The 21298-nt window shown below is 40.7% G+C and overlaps 1 protein-coding gene and 1 long non-coding RNA gene across 3 annotated transcripts in view; one reads left to right on the top strand and one right to left on the bottom strand.

Annotated features, from left to right (window-relative positions):
* The window catches only part of LOC149193133 (alpha-taxilin-like protein), a 416017-nt gene that overhangs the window by 139918 nt on the left and 254801 nt on the right, over window positions 1–21298 (bottom strand). The gene's annotated exons all lie outside the window — the stretch shown is intronic.
* LOC149193135 (uncharacterized) lies at window positions 5752–6091 on the top strand. Its single transcript, XR_016254925.1, has 2 exons — window positions 5752–5862; window positions 5978–6091. It is a non-coding gene; the product is annotated as an uncharacterized LOC149193135 (long non-coding RNA).

Here is a 21298-nt window from a genome sequence, read left to right as displayed (position 1 = left end):
TCTAAAATCAAGCCAGAAGGAGTATTGGACGATGTGATCATCTCATTAGATTCTTGGGAATATCCTGTTGATTTCAATGTGCTCCAGCCAAAGAACCCAGTAGGAGGACATCCCTTGATCTTGGGTCGACCATGGCTTGCTACAGCCGATGCATATATTGGATGTCGCTCTGGCGATATGTATATTTCACATGGAGAATCTAGGAAGAAAGTTACCTTATACCGCCCTGCCAAATCCATTTAAAACCTTCGAGATACTTTATGGTTGGATCAGAGCAGTGATGAGGAGACTCACCCCATTTCCTTTATCCATCAGCATACTGGGTCTTCACAAGAAGATAAGATTCAAGATTTCCTTAATAATCTAGACACTATGCCTAATTTTGAGCTATTGCGCCAGCTTTTCAGCCTAGATTTTCAAGATAACCATGATTCTCATTCTTTTGTACCGCTGCATTTGACCACCCCCTTGAGTACTCCTAAGCCTGATACTACTCTTGTTGAGATTAGCCCCGGTAAATCCTTGTATATTAGTTCAAATTTGGACTCATCTCAGCGAGAGCAGCTTGTGAATTTGTTGCAAAACCATCTTAGTGCCTTTGCATGGGGCTATGAAGATATGAAGGGCATCCCCCCTGAAACTTGTACACATCATATCTATATTCAAGAAGGAGCCTGACCTGTCCGACACAATGTTGCACGAAGCACTCCCCCCCCCCCCCGGTTCCAAGCCCCGAAGCGCGTCCCGTACGGAAGCACCTAGGAAATTCAGAAGCGTGGTACGGAAGCGCGCTTCGGAGGAGGAAGCGTACGCTTCCGGAAGAGGCCGCGCGCAAGGCAAAAAATCATTTTTTTTTTATTTTTTTTTTTAATTTATGTTAACTTAGCATAAAGGGGGTGGGTTAGGGTGAGGTTAGAGTGAGGTTAAGGTGAGGAATGAAGAGAATAAAGCCCCCATTCATTCCTCATTTTCTCACTTTGAGTTTATGAGAGTTGGAGAAGAGAAGAGAAGAGAGGAAAGGAGAGGAGAAGAGAGGAGAGCTTGGAGGAGTGAAGGAGGAGGAGCTTGGAGCAAGAGCTTGGAGGACTTCATCTACAAGAACTAAAGAGGTAAGTTCAAACCCCAAACTCCCTTATTTTTTTGACAATTTTTTTGTATTTTTCTCCTCCCTCTCCTACTCTTTCCCATTGTTTCTACTTGCTCCTTTACTTACAGGTTGTCCACCACCTATATCCATATTCCAAGATGGTGTTCTTTTGGCTTCTATATATCATTCCACTCTTGGTTTTAATGATGGCAAAGGGGAATAGGAATAGAAGGAAGAAACACAAGAGGACAGTGGTCCCAATATGAGTGACCCAATGTATGATGAGGAGGAAGGGTTTGAAGAGGAAGTGGATGAACCTGAAGGGGACACTGAAACACAAGATGGGAAAGCTACATCAACACCCTTGTGGAATTATGTGACCAAACTTGATGGGGGAAAGGGCGGTGGATCTTACAAATTTGTGTGCCCTCATGGTGATTATGGAGGAAAACCATATTGTGGTTCATATATTCGTCTGAGGAGACATCTTTGTGGGGTGTTGGACAGTGATGAAAAAAAGGGTCCTGTGGGGGCACAAATTTGCCCAAACATTTCAACTGAAGAAAGAAGAAAATACATCCAAATAGAGATGGTTGCACAACAAAAAAAAAGAAACAAAAAACTCATTCTGAATCAAGTGCAACCTCTAAATTTGGTAGCTGCTCATCTCCTCATGGTACTTCTGCAAGCTCTGGAGGTAGAAGAACAATAGGGGATTTCCTTAATGTTGCTGGGAGGGATGATGTGGATGGAAAGATAGTCCGTTTTCTTTGTGCTTGCAGTGTATCATTCAATGCGCTTCGCTCTCCCTATTGGCATGAAATGGTAAAGGCCATCAATGAAGCCCCAAAAGGATACAAGGCCCCCAACTATGAGAAAGCTACAACAGTGTTATTAGAAAGAGAAAAAGCTAAGGTTCAAAGAGCTTTGACACGTTTTACAAATGAGTGGGTAGATTCTGGGGTATCCATTGTATCAGATGAGTGGACAAATATTAGAAACCAACATTTGATACATGTTCTTGGTGTTTCTTCTAGTGGTGCAGTATTTATTACATGTCATGACTTCTCCTCCATCAGTGCATCTGCACAAAACATTGCAGATCTCCTATTGCAATCAATCAAAGATGTTGGTCCGAATAATGTGGTTCAAGTGATCACAGATAATGCAGCAAATTGTAAGGCAGCAGGAAAAATTATTGAGTGTACTCATCCACACATCTTTTGGTCTAGGTCCCTGGTTCACACATTGAACCTTTTGATGCATGATATTGTGAAGCACAAAGAATGTGGGTGGATTACTGAGCTTTACAGGAGAGGGAAGCCACTCATTAAATTCATCACATGGCATGCAAGGGTAAACTACTTCTATGGCACTTACTCCAAGTTACAGTTGCTTAAAATTGCAAAGACAAGATTTGCTAGTTATTACCTCACCTTTAGGCGGCTAGTGAAGGTGAGACAAGCTTTAACTAATCTGGTGTGTGCTGAATCATGGGATGAAATTAACACTGACATAGATGGTGCTAATGCAGTCAAGGACACTGTTCTTGACAGTTACTTTTGGGCACAGGTTAAATATGTTTTGCAATTCACCAAACCAATTTATTACATGATCAAGTTTGCAGATTCAGATCGACCAATAATTGGGGAGGTGTATGAGCAAATGGATAGCATGTTGGGGCAGATTAAAGACATTGTTGAGCCTAGAGATACCACCTTGTAGGCTTGTGAATTTGAATTTTGAACCTTTTTTGTCTTGGCGGTGACCAAGTGACATATTTTGTAAACATTATTATTTGAATTTTGGACATGCCAAATGTTGACAGTTGCTCACTTGCTAGATAAATCATAATATTCTCTATGTTTTATGTTTTATAATATGCTTAAATGTTTTATGTTTTATAATATGCTTAAAAATTTGACGTATGTTTGTAATAGCTAGAATATAGATCAGTGTTGTGAAAAGCGCGATTAAATCGTGATTTAATGAAAAAATCGCGATTTTTTCAGCTCGCCGATTTAATCACGATTTTTATACGAAAAAATCGCTTACTTTTTTATTTGCCGATTTTTATTGAAAAAATCGCGCTTTTTTCGAAAAAAATCGCGATTTTTAACGAAAAAAGCGCGGGGGCTCGGGACAGCACGATTTTATAAAAAAAAAATTGGTTTTTCATTTGGTCATTTGGACAGTCGCGCGCGTGGAGGGAGGAGGAGCTCTTGGAGACCATTGAAGAGGGTTTTCAGCCAAATCTAAGTGCTTAGAGGAGAAAATCAAGAGGAGACCACCGATTTCTCCATAGAAACGGTATGAGGATTAATTTTTTTTTGTTTTCATTGTTTAAAAACATTGTTTTTGTATGTTTTTCATTGTTTTTGGTTGGGAAACTTGGTATGGGCACCATTTTTCTTTTGTTTTTAAAAAAAAAAATTGTATTTCTTCATTGATTTGGGATGGGTAACTTGGTATGACTATGGGAACCATTTTTTTTTTTTTTTTCATTTTTTTTAAACATTGTTTATGTTTTTTTCATTGTTTTTGGCATTTGCCATTTGGTTGGGTAACTTGGGTTTGGATTCTGGAATGGTTGGGTAATTTGTGTTTGAAACTTTGAACTTTGGAATGGTTGTTTTAGGTTGGGTTATGGGTAACTTGGATTTTCATTGTACAATCATCAATGTAAAAATTAAAAATTAAAATACTAAATTGTAATTTGTAAATTTGTAACTTGTAATTTTGTAAATGCTAAATTGTAATCCTAATCCTTATTTTCCCATAGGTTCACAACTGCACCAAAACACCATTCAAGACTTCAAGTTTGCAAATTCAAAGTTCAAAAACAAACATGCCAAGGAAATTGGATCCTTTCTGGGAATATGGTGAACCTAAAGCTCCGAATGATAGACAAAACTTGAGTTGCAAGTTGTGTGGAAAGGAGATATACGGGGGGGTGTACAGGTTGAAGTTTCACCTTGCACAAATCCCTGGACATGATGTGGGGCCCTGTATAAATACAAATCCTGAAATTATCCAAAGAGCCATGAGAGCATTGGAAGAATTAGAGCACACTAGAGAGGCCAAAGAAGAACTCAAAAGGCAACTAAAAAGGTCAGCTGAAGGAAGTGGGCCAAGTGGCACTGGTTCTACTGCAGCATCAGTCAATCCGGTAGCTGCATCATCATTTTTTGTTCCTCGAACCACACCTGGTTCACAACCATCTATCGGTTCAATGCTAAAAAGAACTGATAAAGAACAAGCTGACAGGTTGATGGCAAAATTTCTCCTCTAGAGTGATATTCCTTTCAGCGTTGTAAGGAATAATCCATTTTTCCAACCTACTGTTGATGTTATTGCCAGTGTTGGCCCGGGGTACAAAATCCCTTCTTATCATGATTTCAGAGGCCGGATTCTTCAAAATGAAAAGCGTGACTGCACCCAAAGATTGGAGGATTTTAGGGCATCATGGGCACAAACAGGATGCACTGTTATGTCAGATGGTTAGATTGACCAAAAGGGGAGAACCCTTATAAACTTCTTGGTTAGTTGTCCCAAGGGGACTATGTTTATCAAATCTGTTGATGCATCTCATCAAATCAAAGATGCAAGAACTTTATGTGATTTGCTGGATGTGTTTATTTTGGAGGTGGGTGAACAACATGTTGTCCAAGTCATAACGGACAATGCTGCAAATTATGTTGTTGCTGGTAGAATGCTTATGGACAGGCATCCTACTTTATTTTGGACACCTTGTGCTGCCCATTGTATTGATTTGATGTTAGAGGACATAGGGAAAATTCCCTTTGTCAAAGATATTGTTGACTCATCAAAAAGCATCACAAAATTTATATATAATCATACATCTGTGCTTAGCTTGATGAGAAGATTCACCAACAACAAAGAGTTGGTGCGCCCCGCCATTACACGGTTTGCCACGAGTTTCATATCTCTTCAATCCCTCTTGAATTCTATGTGGGATGTGAAGAGAATGTTTCTTTCAGAGGAGTGGCGTGCTTTGTCAATGAGCCGCAAACCAGAAGGAGAGGCCGTATGCAGACTAGTTTCATACCAGGAAGACTTCTGGGCGGGAGTGCAGGAGGTGTGCGCCATTACTGAACCTTTGGTAAAGGTTCTTCGGTTGGTTGATGGTGAGAAGCCCGCAATGGGCTATTTGTACGAAGCCATGGACAGGGCCAAAGAAGCCATTCGGGCCTACTATGATGATAAGGGAGATGATGGGTTTCAGAAACAACTCCTTCTATGGGGAGTGATTGATGAGCGATGGAACAACACACTCCATCATCCCATTCATGCTGCTGGGCTTTTCCTGAACCCTGCATTTTCTTATGCATGTGGGTTTAATTTTGATGCTGAGATCATGGATGGATTCTTATCCTGTGTCCAGAAGATGGTGCGATCTCCAGAACAACGTATAGAGATCTCTAAACAAATTGAGACATATAAGATGGCAGGTGGCACATTTGGCTTTGAGATGGCTATCACTGATAGGACGATTAAAATGCCAGGTATTTTTTAGTTTGTAACTTTGTTTCAAATTTCATTGTCTCTTCAAAGTTCAAATTCCATTTTTTTCTTATGTTTATTTAAAATTTTATTTGTAATTTTGTTGTAGATGCATGGTGGAAAATGTATGGTGGCAGGGTACCCATTTTGCAAAAGCTTGCCATTCGCATCCTCAGCCAAACATGCAGCTCCTCAGGATGTGAGCGCAACTGGAGTGTATTTGAAAAAATACACAACAAGAAGCGCAACAGGTTAACACTTAAACATTTAAAATATTGCAAATTTCCAAATAAATTTTTGAATTCGTTAAACAATATTTTTTTTATAATATTAATTATTAATTATTATTTCATGATCTTTGTACAGGTTGGAGTCCCAGCGACTTAATGACATGGTCTACGTCTACTACAATCTTCGATTGTGGGTGAGGCAACTTGAGAGGACACCTGATGTGGATGCCATCTCATTGGATGGGATTGACACCACTGCTGCATGGAGGGTTGAGGCCGAGAGGCCTCTCATGGATTCTACTGATGATTGGTTAGTGCAGGATGTAGAGGAGGAGGAGCAGGAGGAGGAGCAGGTGGAGGAGGAGGAGGAGGAGGAGCAGGAGGAGGAACAGGAGGAGGAGGTGACACTGCCTACCCGGGCTACCACTGCCACCAGTAGAGGACGTGGTCTACCTCCTATAGCTCCTACTTCTAGTTCTTCAGCTTCTAGAGCACATCAGACTCCACTGCCATTTCCACCAGCACGGGCACCAGCATCTACATCTAGAGGGAAGGGAAAGCTGTGGCATTTTCTCGCAAGAGGGGCAAAGGAAATCAATAGGATTAGACTTTCATTTTATTGTATATGACATTATGACATGATGAGATACATTATCATATTTTTTGTTGATATTTTGAGGCTGAGTTGGGACTCAAGAATCAGGACTTACTATTCAGGACATGATTCAATGTTATGTGTGATTTTAGCGCTAGAAATGATATTAAACATCTTATATATTAGTTTTTTTTATCATATTTATGTGTCAATGTATTTATTTTATGTTGTAAATGGTTTAGATATTAAAAAAATTGAAAAAAAAATGAAAAAAATGAATATTTTTGTACCAAACGATTTTTTCCCGCTTTTTTCCGATTTTTTCCCGATTTTTCCGATTTTTTCCAATTCGTTCCCCGCGCCGATTTAATCCAGATCGCGCTTTTCACAACATTGATATAGATGATTGTTGTACATACTAGTAACTACAATGGAATCATGGATGCCATATCTATCTTGATTTATGCAAAAATATGCATGTTTTCATGTCTTCTACAATTAATTTGGTATTTGGGATGTTTGTTTTGAGTATAAATGCAAAAAAATATAAATATATATATATATATATAGCAGACGCTTCACTTCCTAGATTTTTGGAAAATGACGCTTCCGCGTCCCTGCTTCCAAAAAACGTCCCCGCTTCGTGCAACATTGGTCCGACAACCCCAAAGGCAAATGAATCCAGCTCTAAGAGATATTGTGAAGAAAGAAGTACAGAAACTCTTGGATGCTGGTTTTATTTATCCTATTTCCGACAGTCAGTGGGTCTCTCCATTAGTGCTAGTACCTAAGAAAGATGGAAGATGGCGTATTTGTATTGATTATCGAGAATTAAACAAAGCCACTGTCAAAGATTACTTCCCTCTCCCTTACATTGACCAGGTGCTTGATACCCTTGCAGGAAAGAAACATTTTTCCTTTTTGGATGGCTTCAGTGGTTATAACCAGATACAGATTGCACCCGAAGATCAAGATAAAACTACTTTTACATGTCCATGGGGTTCATTTGCTTATAGAGTGCTCCCCTTTGGTTTATGTAATGCCCAGGCTACCTTTCAAAGGGCAATCCTCGCTATTGTTGTTGATCTAGAATTTGTGGAAATTTATATGGATGACTTTTCTGTGTTTGGTGATTCTTTTCAGGAAGCTCTCGAAAATCTAGAAAAAGTACTTCGTTGTCAAGAAGCCCATCTCGCCTTGAGTGACAAGAAATGTAGATTAATGTGCAAAGCGGGAGTGGTACTTGGCCATTTGATTTCTAGTAAAGGTATCCAAGTTGATCCAGCAAAGATCGAAATCATCCTGCATCTTCCTGCGCCCAAAACTCAAAGGGAAGTAAGAGGTTTTTTAGGACATGCTGGTTATTATAGGAGATTCATTGAAAATTTTTCTAATATAGCTGCTCCTCTTTTCCGACTTCTAGTTAAGGATAGTGAATTTTCTTGGACCACAGCTTGCCAACAATCTTTTGAAACATTGAATGAAAAGTTAGTACGTGCACCAGTTTTAAGAGGTCCTAACTAGTCTCTACCTTTTCATATTTCCTCTGATGCTTCAGATTTGGCTATTGGTGCAGCTTTAGGACAAGAGAAAAATAAACAATCCTATGCTATTTATTATATTAGTAAGAATTTGTCTTCCGCTGAATTAAATTATACAGTTACAGAGAAAGAGTTTTTAGCTGTAATTTTTGTAATTAATAAGTTCAGGCACTATATTACAGGATATGAAGTTTCTGTACATACTGATCATTCCACGATTAAATATTTGATAAATAAACCATTAACTAGCGTTAGAGTGACTAGGTGGTTACTATTGTTGCGGGAATTTAATATTACTATTGTTGATAGACCAGGAAAATCCAATGTTGTAGCAGATTTTCTTTTTAGATTAGATAATCTTGGTGAAGCAACTCCTGTTAATGATGATTTTCTGAATGAACATCTTTTTGCTATGTCAACAGATTCCCCATGGTTTGCTGACATTGCCAATTACTTAGTTACTGGGAAAACACCACCCCACTTGTCCGCTCGTGAAAAGCTGAGTATTGTTCAGAAAATTGTTGTATATTCCTGGATTCAAGGAGATCTCTTTTACACTGGTCCAAATCTGATTATTTGTAGGTGTGTAAGAGAGGAGGAAGTGTTTGACATATTGAAATATGCTCATGATGAACCTTGTGGAGGCCACTTCGCTGATAAGCGGACTGCATATAAAGTATTGTGTACTGGTTACTTTTGGCCTTCCTTGTTTAAGGATGCCAAACAGTATGTCAGGCATTGTGATAGCTATTAGCGAATGGGCCAGCCTAATCAAACCAATGAAATGCCTTTATGCCCCCCAATTATGATTGAACCATTTGAAAAATGGGCTATTGATTTTATAGGGCCAATAAATCCAACATCATTAAGTAAAAAGCATATCTTGGTTTATAAAGATTTTGTTACGAAATGGGTAGAAGCTAAAACTATTTCTTTTGCTACAAAAAAAGTAGTTGTTGATTTTCTTTTTGCTGAAATCTTTACTAGATTTTGTGTTCCTAGAGAAATTGTTTCTGACAATGGTCCGTAGTTTATTTCTAATCTGGTATAGGGTGTGATGGAACAATATAAGATCTGGCACAGGAAATCCACGCCGTATCACCCACAAGCAAATGGCCAGGTGGAATCCACGAACAAAGTGATCGAGTCCATTCTTACAAAGACAATCAATATGCATCGAAAGAACTAGGCTAAACGATTACCAGAGGCTTTGTGGGCATACAGAACCACTTGGAGAAATAGCACAGGACATACACCATATGAGCTGGTGTATAGCAAACAAGTTCTGTTACCAATTGAATCCAGATCAAAACTTTCAGAGCTGCAGTTCAGTTAAGACTAGATCTCTCTGAGGCACAACAACAGCGTCTTCTCCAATTAAATGAGTTAGATGAATTTCGTAGGGATGTTGTTCAACAGAACATACTAATTCAGCAACAATGTAAAAGGTGGCATGACAAGTCTATTCAGAAAAAGCAATTCCAACCAGGTGATTGGGTGCTCTTTTATGATTCTAGATTTAAAATCTTTAAAGGGAAATTCCATACACGTTGGATGGGACCTTATGAAGTGATCCGAGTATTTGAGAATGGAGCAGTAGAAGTTAAAACTATTGATGGACAAAATTCAGTATTCTTGGTAAATGGACACAAGTTAAAGAAGTATTTTCAGCCACCTACCAGGAAAGATTTTACACAACAAGTCCAACAGCAATTTGGGACGGTAGTGGTGAATGGTAATACCAACCTTTTGAAAACATGAATTCTCTTTCTTCTTAAAAATAAAAATAAAATAAATAAATAAAATAAAAAATAAGAAAAAGTAAAGAAAAAATATTTTCCTGTAATTATGAAAATCAGTTCGCTGACATGATTGCAGAAGGATCAACCTGAAAACCAGCTTGCTGGCAGGAAGATCAAAAATTTCTAATAAAAAGAAAATGTTGCTTGATCTTTAGATATGCTAGCTACCACCAAGTAAAAGCAGGTTCAGCAGAACCAACCTTTATATAGTTGGGGTAATTAGCATGGATATTTTTATTCAAGTAACGCTTAATTTTCGCTGCAGTTATTTTTTCTTGCACCAATGCAGGCAGACCTTCCAAAAAAAATTCTGTCTTTCTTCATATTCCACTTTCGTAATATTCCCTCAGTTTTCTTCTTTAATCCCAGAATGATTAACCTTCCCACATTCTTCTGAATTTACCCTGTCCGCTTCGAAAAAATCCCACTTTACCCTTGAAATTTTTTCCCTATCCCACTTCTATTTATTCCCTCTCTTAGTATTATTCCTGAAATCCCTGTAACAGAATTCCTTCCCATTCTGAAATTTCCCTTTTTCCACTTCTTTATTCCCTCATGAATTTATTGCAGGATCTTGCACACAAAGAGCAAAAGGATATGTTATAAAGCATCAAGAAAGGGCGAAGCAAATTTTCAGTATAAGTTGAGGAAGTCATGTGGAAATCCAACCTATATTATTTAAATTCTCTGTTTTTAGATATTATGCTTGCACTAGTGCAAGCATGTTGTCCTATATGATAAAGCAAGCAGAAAGGTACCAGCAAAATAGTATAATTTAAGCGGTGCAAGCAGATCAGTGCAAGCATGCACCCTGTCAGAAACATAGTACAAGTTATTTTTTTCATAGCATACGGCATAGGAAAGTGGTCATCATGAAAATTTATATGAAGTCCTTTCACTTAACCGACGAAGTACTTATGCTATCATACTAACTAGGAGAAAATTATTTAAAGTACAAGGTGTTTTTTAAGTTAGAAATCATGATCTTTTTAATGAATGCTAAGTTCTTTTTTTGAATTATGAAAGAATGCGGAAATGTTTTAACCGTTGCTTGGACATAATTACCCCTCTGCTGTAATCATAAACGTCCTTCACTCATAATGATTACCTCACTTAGCCGTTAAACCACTGCCGCAAGTACCAATCCGGCCTGACCTCAGAGTTGTCGTGCATCTACAGCGAATGAACAGGCGATAAGATAGAAAGGATGGTGGATAGTTGAATCTCTATTTATAAGAGTCGACTTCTTCGATATTGCATGTAGAATTCTTAATTGTTCATAGCCGTTAAGCAGCGATGCCGCCTGTTCAAAACGAACCCTCGTCTCTCAGTAAGGTAGAGCAGACCGCCGAATATCGCAATAGTCTTGCACTATTGCGAGACTCAGGCTTTCTTCAGTTTTTGCAGAAGTTTGATGGGCATGATAAAGGAGTGGCTTTACAGTTTGCAAGTAGTTTCAAAAATGGCTGAGTGAAAATTGGGCCTCTCAAATTTAAAGTTACAGAACAATTCATAGCAGCAACAGGCTTGGAGAACACTGGTGAACAGTGATTTAAGAATCAGAAGCTAGAAAGGAAGTGATGGCAGCGTTTCGTCGTTGATAAGAAGATAGAGGTAGACTGGAAGGTAGGAGTTCCGCGCAGTGCCCTGCTGGGTCAGTGGAAAGACCTCATTTTCATCCTACAGAAGTTTGTGACTTGCGAGGGAAGATACACCCGCACCTTGGTATATCATTTTAGAATGCTGCAACATTTTGAAGTCGACCAGCACATCCGGTGGAGGATGAATTTCCCTTATTTTTTGCTTAAGAGCTTAGAGAAAATGGCTAAAAGTGTGCAGGATAGACGGGCAAACCAGGCTGACACAAGATTATATCACCACGGCCTGATAAAAATTTTGGTCCTGAAACAGCTAGAAGTGAAAGGTATGACATGGGAGGCGCTGTTAAAACAGCTGCACAAAGGGACAGCCGCTGGAAAAGAGATAGAGGACCCCGCCAACACAAGCAAGGGCCCCAGCAAAAACAAAAAGGGAAGTCCTTCTTGCACCAATGCAAAAAGGAAATGATATGAAAAAGCAGAAAAGGCCTCATCTTCAAATAAGAAGACAGCTAGCGCATCAATTGAAGAGACCCCTTCTACGCCCAAAAATGACAACCTGCCATTCGTTGCGGACACAACAAAGTTTGCAAAGGTCGAAGACGATGCTCTGTTGGCCAATTTCATAAAAAAGCCCCGGAAAAAGAATAAAGTCTCTGATGCAAGCAAAGAACCACAGTCCCCACAGGGCGTGGAATCCCCACCAGTACAAGAAGAAGCACCAATGCGAGAAGAAGAACCGGAAAAAGAAGCAGAAAATGAAGAAGCAGAAGAAGAAGAGACAGGAGGAGAAGAACCAGACAACGAAGAAGCAGAAGAAGAAGAAGCAGGAGGAGAAGAATCCGAAGAAGAAGAGGCAGAATCTGAAGAAGAAAAGGCAGAATTAGAAAAAGAAGAGGTTGAATCCACAGAAGAAGAAGCAGAAGAAGAAGAAGAAGCAGGAGGAGAAGAATCCGCAGAAGAAGAAGCAGAAGAAGAAGAGGCAAGAGAAGAAGAACCAGAGGAGGAAGAACCAGAAGAAGAAGAACCAGAGGAGGAAGAACCAGAAGAAGAGGGACCAGAGGGAGAAGAGTTTCCTGATGTAACCATGGTGGATATGGAGGTCCCTGAGGAAGACACAGCCCCTGCCGAAACAGAAAAGGAAAAAGATTTGGTAACTCCTGTTGCTCGGGTAGTTGAACTAGAGCTTCAAGTGTAGAACTTAGAGCAGCTTGTAGCCAAAGCACAGGAGGATAAAGAACAGAGCAGAGGAGAATTAACGGCAGAAATCCAGAAGAAGAAAAGAGAAGTTAAAGTCTGGAAGTACCGAGCTGCACAATGTTTCAGGTGACTTAAAAAGGTGACAAAGAAGTTAAAGAACATCAGAAAGAAGAAGTCTGAAACATTGCAGGCTGATGACAGTATGCCAGAGCAAGATTGAGTTGGAATGCTCAAAGTTTTGAAGTTTTTTGCAGAGGTAAAGAGTTGTGTGAGGACACACAACAGTTTAGGGATGGGAGGATGTTAGCCCCCTAATTTGCTCTCTTTTGACCATTTTTCCCTTCCTAAATTATAACCATTTACCATTGTTTTACCTCTCTTATACACCCTCACCTTGCACTAGTCCAAGAACGATGACATATTTTGCATGAACTTTATATTTCATACTTTTAACTCAACTTAGCATTAATTAATTATTCATTACATGATTTCTTCCTTATAATCACTCTTGTAACTTATCTATATCTCCAATGTTTGTTTGGTAGTCAAGTGCTTACCGTGACTGTTGATCCTAGTGCAGGATCGGATCCTGCACCAGTGCCAACATAGTGAATCCTTGCAGCAGATCCAGACCTCCTTGAACACGGCCTCGTTTTGCACCACTTCAGCCATGACAGTAGGATAGATCTAAAGGCAGCCGAGCTTCAACCACGACAGCAAAGCAATCTAAAGGCAGCCAAGATCGAACTTATGAAGAACGAACAGTTGGAGGTTACCTTCGGCCAAAGATCTATATAATGAAGAATGTAAATAGGACGAGATAGTTTTTGATAGAGTTTGTATAGAACATAGATATAACCAGGGAGGCGGTAACAGACTTATATTTTGTTATCGTCCAAATCTGGGCTGGACTATGTATTCACGCATATATTTGCCTCTATGAATTAATAAGAAAGGGAGCTCTGCCTCATGTTTCATAAATCGTATTTCTGTGCTTGAAAGTAGATGAATTGATAAAGTATTGAGCAGCGTTTCTATTTGAAAGGGAAATGCACTGGTTGGCCAAGGCCCAGCCAACCTAACACGTTTACCCTATTTTTTGTTCTTGTAATTTATGCTTATATTGTCAGGTGTGATTTAATTTCCAACACATGTATTCATGTTTGAGTGAAAGCGGATCTGCTGTGTGAAGTAGTTAAATTTCCTTTTCCTGCACCTGATTTCGGATTGGTTTTCCCGCCTAGTCCAAGCAGGAGAAATAAACCTGCACCAGTGCATGTTGGTGTGCTATTCATTTTCCTGCACTTGATTTCGGATTGGTTTTCCCCGCCTGGTCCAAGCAGGAGAAATAAACCTGCACTAGTGCACGTTGGTGTGCTATTCATTTTCTGCAGTTTTGTTTGATTTGGTTTTCCCCGCCTGGTCAAAGCAAGAGAAATAAACCTGCACCAGTGCACGTTGGTGTGCTATTCATTTTCTGCAGTTCTGTTTGATTTGGTTTTCCCCGCCTGGTCCAAGCAAGAGAAATGAACCTGCACCAGTGCATGTTGGTGTGATGCAGCAAGCCTTTTTAGTTTACTTCCAGTAGTTTTCTTGCTTTCATTAAATACTTCATGACAGGATAAATTATATGCATTGTTTCTCTATTTCTGCACTCTATTAAAATCAAAAACATTCATTTTTATGTGTGTAATTTGATTTCACAGTATAATAACACTTGCAGTAACTAAGCACTTATTTCAAGAATTAAATGCTAAGTGTAAGAAGCTCTGATCTGGTGCAAGAACTAGTTTCTTGCCATGGGATCTGAGTGCTCTGAACCTGAGAAAGTTCAAGCCCTTGCATGAAGTAAAACACTTTTAGTACAGACACCATTTATACCCTCTGCATAAATCTCTGTTCTTGCACTAGTGCAAACAGACTGCGATAGTGCTAGACATATTAGTGCAAGAAGGAAATCTCTACATAAGCAAGTTTGAAGGGCCCATCTGATGAGACTGCTAAAGTGTCTCTGCTAAAGAAAAACACACACTCAGTAGTTAATCAATAGTTAGCTAGAGTGATTGCCCCTTTATTTCTAAATCTCTTTTGCAAATGCATTCTTCCTTGTTCCAATCTTAGATTATTTTGATGGTTCAAGTTGCCTTTTTCTCTTTTTAGTTTGATTCTGCAATCTTTCCTTTAAAGAAAGTAGGGATTTACATTAGAAATATTCATACCATCTCTAGCATTGCCTGTGCTTCGTCTCTAAGTTTACGAATCCCCCGGGTTGACAATTTAAGTGTTGAGGAGTTTGCTTAAGTGTAATTCCTGCACCCAACAAATTTTGCTTATAAACTTAGGAAAAATCACTGAAGAAACTCATGAATAGAAAGAATAGATGAATATCTATCATATGAAACTATAATAGACAAGAAACAATACCACAAACTCACTACACATGAATTCCTAGATAATAGCTGCAATTGTTCTTTGATTTCCTAGAAATGTTGAAACACAAATTACAAGAGTTCTCTCCTCAAATGTCCAACCCTTCTCTTTGACTGAGAAAATGATACATATAGACTAAGATAAACAGTTTCCCCACCTTCAAGGGTCAAATCCATAAATGGTGGAACAGTTTCCAACAATATCTACCCCAACAAGTGAGAGTGAGAAGATCAAAAACAAACTCTTCACTTAGACTTTGATTTGAGATTTTCTTCATTTATGAGGCCTAATTAAACATAAAAACAACCTATCATGCTAATTTTTTTATGATTACATCATCAAAACTTCGAACTCCTAAAGTTACATCGTCAATTTACCTTTACCCAAGTCAAACTAGAAACTCTCAAAAATTACACAGTGAAATTTTTAATTAAAATCTCAGAAAATTGCAAAAGTGTGTTGGAATTTCTAAGTCTAACCCATAAGAAATTATTCCTGTACTATCTAGTTTATTTCACCTACTTGTTTAATTACTTAACAAGTTATTTACCATGTAAATATTGAAAATAAACACAAGTACAGTGTCAACATCTACAGATCATCAACTGAAAGAAAACAAGCACACAAGTGACACCGTTATTTTTGGACCAATGTCCTCGGAAAAACCCAATGCGGGAAAACCAATGCAGCTATTCAGAGGGTTATATTATTATGCAGTTTATCTGAGTACAACTGGGTGCCTAAACTAGCTCACCCGACTGAGAAAAATACACGGCAGCAATACCTCTATATCTGGAAACAGGTATTCAGAAAACCTGTCCCACGAAACCCTCTCTAACACAACTGAAGCTCAGTGCTGGCCCTTCTGGCCTCTGCATCAGCCCCAGGACACTCTGTGTCAGCCCTCTGATGCACTGCACAGCCTTTGGGACCCTCTACACCACTCCAGCAGCCTCTACGTGGATGACGCAGTCTCTCTAGGCTTTGCATTGCCTCTGCTAGGCTCTGTGTAGCCTGGACTGACTGCCAGTGTTTCAAGATTTGACTGGCTCGGAACCAATTCGGCCGAGTTGGTCCGAGTCAAGGCCTCACAGAGTCGACTCGACCAGTGAACTGGTTCAGCAGGCTAGGTTATTACCAAACAGGGCGAGTTGTCTAACAACTCGGCCGACTCGATAATAACCCAGCCGGCTCAACCGAGTCCAAGCCTACTTGACCGGGTTGGATGACAACGGCCCCTGAATTAAAAAACAACGATTTTTTTTTATTTTTTTGCTTTTGGGGGACTCCAAGGTTTTCACGATGATACTTTAATGTTTTTTTGTCCCTAAATAAGTTTTATCTCGCTTGATATTGAGAGGTTTTTTTAGGTGTTATCACATATGTAGTAGAGATTCCTTAAGGGATAGCTTCATTCTTCTTCAAAACCTTCCAATAGGTTCTTTGCCCCTTTCTTAAAGCAAACCTAACTTTGTGGCCCCAACCTTGGCCCTCCAAAGATGAACATCGATCCTTGAGTTGATTCCACATGATGCTACACCCCTTGATGAGCCTCCAAATGCTAAAACACTAAACTTCAAAGCTTGGATGTTGGACTATTTGATGATATGCCCAAATGGACTGAAGATGCCCCTTGGCTAGGCTTGACCCTATTTTGGTGGATGGTGCCTTCTTCCAAAGCATAGATGAGGATGGTTATCATTGAGATGACTTAGGAGGGCTAGCACATCCCCTTTGATGCCAATGCTTACCCTTAGGGGTGCCATGTCACTCACATGCTTGAAAAGGCTAACATAGTGTCTCTCCTAGATGACATCATGGTGGAGGATGCACCTTTTGAAGATGTACACATGCACTTTGGGACTTTCTTGGAGTGAGGAACACTCTTGGACCCTTGTATTAGTTCCTTGATGACTTACAATCTATTTTGGAGGATAACGTCATTTCTAGCCTCCTTGGTTATGTGCTTTTGTTTTGATCTCTATATCATCATCATGTATGTATTGGACAGTGCACTGGGTGCCATTTTGATACAATGGATATATTCATGAGCCTACTTTGATCATATGTTGTCTTCTATCTATATTCTAATGCTGTGTGTTTGGAAACATGAATGAAAATCTTTAAAATTATATTTTTTTATAAAAAATAAATATTTAATGTATTTTTTACAACGACCGAGTCATTGAAATCGAGCTGACCAAGTCGGAGTTGGATTCGAAGTCAGCCCTCAGCCGAGTCGGAGTCGAAGTTAGAGTTTTAAAACATTGCTGACTGTTGCTCTCGCTCTCTCCGCTTCTGTGTTGGTCTCCCAGTATTGTCCCTGCCTCTCTGCCTTGTACTCACTGCCCCTCACTGTTGATCACTGATTCAATTTTGCTTAGCAACCCTGCTCTAGCAAAATGAATGATTGATCACTCTGGTGTGTTCTCCAACTGACTCTCAAGCCTCCTCTTATACTTTTCTCGTTGGTCCTTCAACAGCCGAGATTAAATCTCTAACCAACAGCTAAGATTAGATTTGGCTTGATCCATGACTTTTGGAACTTTCTAACCCAGTTTTATATTAATACCCATTAATATTTTATTTTTCCTAAGTTTAGATTTAGGAACTCCATTAAAAATATTAATTATTTTAATATCTCCCAAAACAAGTACAGTTTGTCCAAACCATTTCTGGGTCTTGGAGATCTCATGTGCTTTAGCCTCTCCACCAATTTTCATGGCTAGAGCACATCCGATGCTACCCTAAATCAACACTCCCTCTTAGTGAGGATTGTGCTCTAGTAATACTACACACTGAGTATCACCTTGATTATCCAGCATCGATCCCGGTGCTGATGCTAGGCCGCCCTGCCCAACATCCTCTGCACTGTTGCATCTTGTACTGTTGCCCATGGCCCTGCCACTGCCACTGTTGCATCCGTATGACAACTCCCTCTGTATCCGTGCTACTGCTGGTCCATCCTCCCAGCGCTACATCCCCTCTCATCATGCTACATTGTGCTATTGCACTGCAACTCAATTACTGAGAAGTAAGTAACTGATCCACCCAACTTCTGACATCCCTGTCAGGCTAGAAACACTCCTGATGTTGAAGCTCTCTCTGCCGCTAACAAGTGCTCCCTCTACTGACCTCTGCGCTGCTGCAACAACTCCCTGCATCTCACACCGTTGCACACCTCTCTGTGCCATCCTGCACTGGTGCAACACTCCCGTGCCTCTCGCACTGTTGCAGCCTGCTAGCCTTGCATTGTCCCGGAACTCCTACAATGTAGCACTCTCTGCCGCTCCATCCGCATCCGTCTCTACCGACATCCGCCAATCCTGCTACTCCTCTTCGGGGCTCTTGTAGCAAGGTATAATCCAAGAGGTTGGGTACCTCAAGGATCCTGCCCCTCATCGCCTATAGTCCTCCTGACTACAGCTCGATGTCTCCCCACTTCTTCTCAAGTGGCACATGAGCACTCATGGCACAATCGTCCTCCGCCTTTGCAGGCGCTACCTTCGAGTCCGAAGCCTCTCCCTTACTCTTCTTCCTAGGACACTGGTTCGCAAAATGACTTAGTTCCCCACAATGGAAGCACTTGACCTTGGAGAGGTCCTTCTTCTTCCTCTTCTCCTGCTTTCCCGCAAATGCTAGAGCCGCATCCTCTTCTTCCTCCTTCTTGATCCTGACCCCTTTGCCGCTACTCCCCGCCTTGGTCAGCCATCTAATCTCTTCTTGATGAAGAGCCGCCCACAATTCTTCCCAATCTGGAAGACTTGTCCTGCCCAATATGTTATGGACAAATACCTCCCAATCCTTAGAGACTGCGTTAAGTGCGGTCCTCACCATCAATTCCTCATCCGGCGTGGCTCCTATGGAAGTTAGCTGGTCACGAATCTCCTTCAATCGACCGAGGAAGACATCTATCTGCTCTACCTTCTGCATCTGGTATGCCCTTCGCTGATTCTCCAGGAGCATCTTCCTCTGCATGGAAGTATGCTGGTACAATGTCTTCAAGGCATCCCACATCTCCTTTAACATTTCCTTCTCGGCAATATGTGGTACCACATGATCCTTGACCCCATCAAGGATGATGCACTTAGCCTTAGCCATTGCCTCCTCGTACCTTTCATTAGCTAACGAGTCAACTAAGATAGCTATCACTCTTGAGACGAAGCCCTTGAGGCGATGTCTATCTAGAATGGACAAGATCCTGGCCTTCCAGAGCACAAAGTTGGATGCTCCATCCAACCTATCCGAATCTCTCAGCGCATTCACGGCCATCTCGTTGCTCTTCTTTCGACTCCTCCAAGTCTCTCTACTTCCCCCTTGGAAGTCCTCTATTCGACTATTGCTGAGTCTCTCAATGTCCCATTTGGAAGTTCTCGGTTCGACCTCCCTCTGAGTCTCGATTTCCCTTCTAGAAATCCCTCTGCCAATGTCAAGTTGCTCCACTCCGATTGTCTATGCAACTACACCACTGATCCGAATTCCTTGGCTAGAAATCCGCCTCGGTAGCAACTCCCTCCCCCTTGATCTTGCCCTGTTAGGTATTGTTCTGACCACAGTACCCCAGCAGCTTCGCTCCGCAAATTACCCACAGCCTCCTAAACCCCAGCAACTGAAGGATTGAGCCACTTGGCTCTGCGCAATCCTGGCACCGACAAATCAGCTCCCCCAGCAGTTGGAATTTCTAAGTCTAACTGTTAGAAACCCTTCATGTACTTTTCTGATTTATTTTTGCCTACTTGTTCTAATTAATTAACAAGTTATTTACCATGTAAATACTAAAAATAAATACAAGTACATGCTCAACACATTACAGATCATCAACTGAAGGAAACAAAACAAGCACACAAGTGACACCATTGTATTTGGACCAATGTCCCCGAAAAATCTCAATGCGGGAAAACCGGTTGTAGCTATCTGAGGGTTTTATTATTATGTAGTTTCTGAATACAATCTGGGTGCCAAAACCGGCTCACCCAACAGAGAATAATCTCGGCAGTAGTACCTCTCTACTCGGAAGCAGATATTCTGGCTGAAACCCCGAATCAACACTCCGATAGCTCCAAACTCCAATCTGCCCCATGAAAACCCCAGTGTCAGACTCTAGGGACTGCGTCAGCCCTTTCTAGCCTAGTGCCTACCCAGCGTCACCCTGGCTTGCCCTGCATTAGCCTCTGGAGGCCCTACGTTGCCCTTAGAGCCTCTGTGTCACCCACACTGGTTCTCTAAGGCACTGCACACCTCCTAGCTAGCTCTGCGTGAGCCCTAGCTGGCTCTACGTGAACCTCTAGCTAACTCTGTGTCCCTCTCTCCCGGCTTCTCCGCTAATCCCCCTGGTACTATCTCTGCTTCTCTGCTTCTATATTCACAGCCCCTCAGCTGCAATCTTTGATCACTCTTTCGACTTCCTCAGCAAACCCTACCCCAAAAAATCGAAATCTTGATCAACTCAGTGTGTTCTCCAAGTGACCCTCAAGCCTCCTTATATACTTCTCTCGTTGACAAATCAACGGCCGAAATTAAGTCCCTAATCAACGACTAAGATTAATTCTGGCTTGATCCATGACTTTTGGACCTTTCTAACACATTTTTATATTAATTCACGTTAATATTTTATGTTCGCTAAGTTTAGACTTAGGGACTCCATTAAAAATATTAATTATTTTAATATCTACCAAACTGTTTAGAATCTGCCCGAACCATTCTGGGTATTGGAGATCTCATGTGCCTTAGCCTCTCCACCAATTTTCGTGGCTAAAGCACATCCGATGCTACCCCAAATCAACACTAGCCAACTGCGTCAGCCCTCCTAACCTCTGTGTGAGCCTAATTATGCCTCCCATAGCCTCTACTCTGCCTTTCTCTGGCCCAGAACGATGACGCAATCCCTCTACGTCACTCCTTCCTCTATCGCCTTCTGCAAGGATCAGCACTGTCACTCGGGACAGCTGAATCTGCTGCAAATGCTCTGCTCAGCTAATACCTTTAGTTTTCCTGTGATCTGCAACTACGCTCTAATACCATGTTGGAATTTCTAAGTCTAACTAGTTAGAAATTCTTCCTGTACTATCTGGTTTATTTCACCTACTTGTTTAATTACTTAACAAGTTATTTACCATGTAAATACTAAAAATAAACACAAGTACAGTATCAACGTCTACAGATCATCAACTGAAAGAAAACAAGCACACAAGTGACACCGTTATTTTTGGACCAATGTCCCCGGAAAAACCCAATGCAGGAAAACCAGTGCAGCTATTCAAAGGGTTATATTATTATGCAGTTTATCTAAGT

The sequence above is a fragment of the Pinus tabuliformis genome, chromosome 2_2 (assembly GCF_031772625.1).
Source record: "Pinus tabuliformis cultivar Carrire ecotype Pingquan chromosome 2_2, CPIR1, whole genome shotgun sequence".
In the NCBI taxonomy this organism is placed as follows: domain Eukaryota; kingdom Viridiplantae; phylum Streptophyta; class Pinopsida; order Pinales; family Pinaceae; genus Pinus; species Pinus tabuliformis.
Note: the sequence above shows the minus strand (reverse complement) of the source record. Positions and strands in the feature narration are given on the sequence as shown.